Source organism: Vigna unguiculata, unplaced genomic scaffold (assembly GCF_004118075.2).
Source record: "Vigna unguiculata cultivar IT97K-499-35 unplaced genomic scaffold, ASM411807v1 contig_483, whole genome shotgun sequence".
In the NCBI taxonomy this organism is placed as follows: Eukaryota; Viridiplantae; Streptophyta; class Magnoliopsida; order Fabales; family Fabaceae; genus Vigna; species Vigna unguiculata.
This window is the reverse complement of record NW_021011197.1, coordinates 53319-58767: the sequence shown is the minus strand read 5'-3', so window position 1 is coordinate 58767 and position 5449 is coordinate 53319. Positions and strand designations below refer to the sequence as shown.

General features: G+C 31.2%; 1 long non-coding RNA gene across 4 annotated transcripts; it reads right to left on the bottom strand.

Moving 5' to 3' along the window:
* Positions 1 to 2284, bottom strand: LOC114172062. 4 transcript variants are annotated; one of them, XR_003601818.1, is made up of 5 exons: positions 2207 to 2284; positions 2010 to 2099; positions 1370 to 1478; positions 279 to 334; positions 1 to 72 (listed from the first exon to the last, which is right to left on the bottom strand). It is a non-coding gene; the product is annotated as an uncharacterized LOC114172062 (long non-coding RNA). The 4 variants fall into 4 exon arrangements; XR_003601819.1 differs by having other exon boundaries at positions 8 to 334; positions 2010 to 2117; XR_003601817.1 differs by having other exon boundaries at positions 8 to 334; positions 2010 to 2114.
* Positions 2285 to 5449: the final 3165 nt, after the last annotated feature.

The following is a 5449-nucleotide window of genomic DNA, read 5'->3' as shown; positions in this document are numbered from 1 at the left end:
TTCAATTGGCAATTTCAGCTCTTCAATAATGAATGACTCAACTTACATCTTGAACAAATTATTTCAAGTTAACTACACCATAGAAAAAGGAAAAATAATGGAAGTTGAGTTCTAAGTTCTAAGCTTCCAAATTGAATCTATCTTAACCTGATAATAAACACCACCTAAACTACTCCAATTGCTCTCTTTTACAATTCTTCACCAATTTAGAATACTTAATAGCAGAAAATATCGTTTAATATTTCAAAAACCCAAAGCAAACAGTGAAAGAAGAAAACCTGTTGTGTGAATGTTTGTAACTTTAAACTACTTTCCTCCTCTAAGATGCCACACCCTGATTATTTACAACCAAGTCACATAATCAAACCAATGACGACTAAGTAATCACTAAGGAAAACAAAATTAACTAGAAAGAAAACCATAACGGTAACTTAGAGTTAATAAATATTCGCCCCTCCTAATATTCCTTGATATAAATGCAATTCCAATAACACTTGTATCGTTGTACAAATAGAAAACCTTAGGAACTGAAACTTTGGTATGAGCACTCAATGACTGGAGAACCTATGAATTATAAGGGCACACAATCAATCATTTTCTAATTAATATATTATCCATTGCCCAAACTTCATACACTTAAGTGGGAACTTGGATGAACATTTACAAAATTCATTTTGAATTAAAAATAATTTTGAAGTTAAGATAATCTATATTTGAATCTTTTTATTCTAAAAATTAGATTGTAGTAACTAAGTGCCGAATCTCTTATTCATAACAAAAGATATCCAATGTTGTTGCAATTCAATCATTTGTTGATCGAAAATCAATTTATCATATATGAAATAAAACATATAAGTATTTTCCTAACATCATCTTATTACTACGGTAAATAAAATTTATATATAATGATAATTTTAAAAAATGTAACAAAAAAATGTTTACTAAAACTAATAAATTTGGTAAGGAATGTTATATATAATTATTAATATAAATTAATAATTTATAATAAATCTAACTAACCAAATGTCATTGTAACTACATTTATTATAGATTATTAACTTATTTTAATAATTATATATATGAAACCAGTGGTCTATATAGTATTTAGTAAGATAAAATAGTAAATCGCATTAAAACTAAAGTAGGAAAATAAACTTATTTAAACTTGATAATGGTTGGTTTGTCCAACAACAAAAACGAGGAATTCATATTTAACAACTATTCATAAATAAAACCATTTGTTTCTTAAATGACATAAATCAATTGAAAGAATGAGATAAAAAGGGTTTCAAAATTCATATACCAAATCAAACCTTTTGCTTTACCTCTAAAAGCTGCTACCAATTACAGAACTAACACGGGATCATACCTTTCCACATCTTCGAATTTAATTCCAATTTACGTTCTGATTCAAGTCCTTTCCGACTCTCAACATTTTCTCCTCCAATTGGTGGAGTGAAGAGAACACCAAGTTCTTTCTGAGACAATAAAGAGAAACCCTCATTCAGGTCAGAGGTGGTGGTAATATGCATAAACTTACAATTCAGCAGAAAATTTCATAGTCTACTGCAACTCTACATGTACACAACTAGTAGTAGTTATAAATTCCACCTAAGTATGTTAAAGCAATCTATATAACATTATAGAATTGATATAGCTTATTCACTTCTAATACTCTAATAATTAGACAAAACACATGAAAATATAATGGCAGTAGTAGCATCAAAATTTGTTCTTTTGTTCAGGAATAATGTTCAAGTAAACAGAAGCAGAAGCTACAAATTGGTAGCAATAAATCAATATCACAACTCAAATTCTCAATTTTTTATAACACCACAAAAACTGAAGCAACACTATTTTCCAATCATTCTTAGGATTGAACATACACTTAGTTGCCCAAATTTGGAAGCATAAACAAGTCATGCATTTCACGAATTATAAGTCCAAATGTAAGCAACAGTGTTGAGTTAAATTCTAATGGTTTCTCGAAACACATTGAACCACGATACCTGATAAAACTCATCTGCTTACTCTGTGCGAACCATATGAATATGTAGTCCCTTGGGCCCATAAAATGTGAAACAAGTTTTTGGGAGACCCTGAAATTATGAGGACTGCTGAAATTATTTAGAAAAGGAAAGGGAGTAAATTGAAAATTAAATAGTTGTATGGCAAGATGTAAAAGTTGTAAGTGTATAATCAAAACCTTCAATACATCAATTCAAACAAGACCTCCCTAGAAAACTGAAAATGCATTCAAGCCATTCTCCATGGAAGCTACTCGTCTACGATGTCCGCAGATACAGGGGACCTTTAGCAATAAAAAAAGGATGAATATTTCTCTTTAGGCTATTAGACATCAAGTTAATAACTAAAGAAAATAAAATAAAATAAACTGATAGAGCTTCATTGATCCCTCTGGGTTGTAGAGAAATAAATGAGCTACAAAAGGAAGAAAATGAAGTTCTTAATAAATTTATTAACAACATGTGGTATTTACTCCGAAAGGAAAACTCCACTATTTCAAACTTCAATGATTCATTACCATTAAAAGAAAACACAGAAAAAACTGGAATTTTTATACACAGTCAATGATAGGTATAATCCTATTAAGTGTAATGCAAATTCTAGAAGAATCTAGAAAATCCTAAGATAAAAGTATTGAAATGTAATGAAAGTTCTAGAACAAAGTAGAAAAGCCTAAGATATGAAGAAAATATCAAGAACATTCTACATAGGAAAAAATCTAGAACATTTCACACAAGTTGTGACTAGCACTTTCTAGAATACTCTATAGGTCTATAAATACCTGTACTCAATCATTTGATGAATGATAAGAACTAAGACCACTTCTAGCACAGCACTCACCGCTACAACTACTACATACTCCTCCCAACTACAACTTCCACATTCTACTATCTCCACAATTTTTTTAGGTTCAACTAAAAAGCAGAGTGGACAAAATGTAAATCATGCTCCCAATTGTTGTAGTAAAGATTCAACCACTAACACAATGATAACATTTTCTTAATGGATCAAATAATACTTGTAGAAATTTTCTAATTGGGCAACATCACAAAAGAATTGGCATTGGACTTGTATATTAGTAATGATAGGTCATAATACATACACAGACCTAAGCTGGAAATTATTGATTATGTAAAAAATCCAAAAATCAAGGAAAAAGAAAAAGAAAGTGAGCAAGATTTACTTAAAGTAGCTAAGAATTGCACTTTGATCGGATATGCTTAGAAGTTGCTCTAGATAGTCAACTCCCAAATCTTCTAACCCTACTACACTTGCTTTGATTTCTCTTTCCCTTTACACTTTTTGGATTTTGATAAGTGTTTTTGCTTGTAGTGCCTCACTTTGAGTGCAAGTGTAGGAGAATGAAGCATTGTTTGAAGATCGAAAATGAACTAACAAACTAAAAATGCCGCTGCAATAGTTGCCCCAACCGATCCTCTGGTACCCGAATCACAAAAACTAAATAAATAAACATCTAAAATCATGAAATTTAATAATCTCGCTTTCGAATTCTTTACTTGAGAAACTAGTTAAAACAGAAACTCGAACCTCACTCAATAAATTAAATCAATGAAAAATAGTTGTGTATTCCAATAGTTCAAGAGGAACTTGTTGCCTGACCCTAGAAGAAGATGGAACGAGAAACCCCAAGTGTGGTGGCAACAACGATGATTGTTGCGACGACGATGTCACCTTTTTCCAACGGCATTACAAGGTTAACGACGACAACACATGGAGGCTCGTCAGAGATGAAGAACTCGCCACGGCGACTGTTGAAATGGTGGCTACTGGAGGTCAAGGAAGCTTCTCACGATGGTTGTTGCCACTTGTTCTACGTTTGGATTTTTGAAGAAAGTGAAAAAGGGAACATCGCGGGGCGGTCGGCGAAGGCTTTGATGGTGATCGATGTCGTCAGCGACGGACTTGGTCATGTAGAATCAAAACCTTTTTGATCGGAAGTTGAATAACTTCGGTTGGGGGTTTGAGACCGAGAGAAGAGAAATATAAAACCTAAACCTAGGCTGAAATGAAAATATGCAGAAATAGTATTTTTAATTAAAAAATGATATAAATTTTACGTACGAACTTTTGTCGTAGGTAATTTTTTTAAAATATTTTATATATATATATATATATATATATATATATATATATATATATATATTTTATTATATTTACTTTTTTACATCTATTTTCATAAATAATTTTTTATATCAAAGATTTTGATATGTTTATTTACAAAATTTTCGTATATAATTTATTTTTATTTTATCAACGAATTTTAATTTTATTTATGACTAATTTTCGTAGATAAAATAAAATTATTTATGAAAAATATTTCGTAGATAATAACCATTTTTTTATAAAAAAAAACTTTCACAAATATTTGCAAAAAGTAAAAACACAGGAAAAACTCACTAGTTTCCAACTAGTATATTTAGTGCTTCCTTCAAGCAAAAAAGTTATTATACAGGGAATCTTCAATGTGAGTAATATGTTTATATCGTTGACAACCAAACCAAATCTATGCTTTGTTGATGACCCATACCAAATATAAAGGAGTTTAGGCTGCCATTTGCCATGTATTCATAAACTAGCATTTTTTTCTTGTCCTTGAATGTAAACAACCAAAAAGTTTAACAAGATTTCGATGTTGAAGCTTTGCAATCAATTTGACTTCATTTATGAACTCTATCACTCCTTGCGATGAGCTCTTTACGGAGTCTTTACAACAATCTCTTGCTTATCTACTAATATTTCCTATATATATATATATATATATATATATATATATATATATATATATATAGGGTTAATTATGATTTTAGTCCCTCAAGTATGGGTAATTTTTGGTTTTAGTCCCCCACGTAACGTTTGGTAATATTCAGTCCTCCACGTTTTAAATTTAATGGAATTGGTCCCCAATTTTAAACTCCGTTAATTTTAATTTAGACGTGTCTAACGAATGGCCACGTAAGGATCCCGTTTTCAGCTGAGAGGAATTGATGATGCACGTTTAGTTACTCGTTAACAAGGCACATGTCATTAATGTGATTAAAAGAACTTAGCTGAATTGGGGTTAATAAGGAATTTTTTTGCACGTTTAGTTACTCGTTAATAGTTAGCATTAAAATGTCATTAACTTCACTAAACTAACTTAGGTGCTGAATTGGGGTTATGTTAGAAAGTCATTAAGCTTTATTCATTTGTAAAAAATCTCAGCTGAGGAGATTTGGAAGAACCCTAGGCACGACGAAGAAGACAGACCCTAGGCACGACGGAAGAAGACAGACCCTAGGCACCACGAAGCAAGCTTTGAACGACGAAGAAGGTGGTGGTAACTGCTCGCATTTGGTGGACGAAGAAGTGAGGTTAGTCGTTTATGCATTTTGAATTTCTTTGGTTTAACGTTCACTTTTCT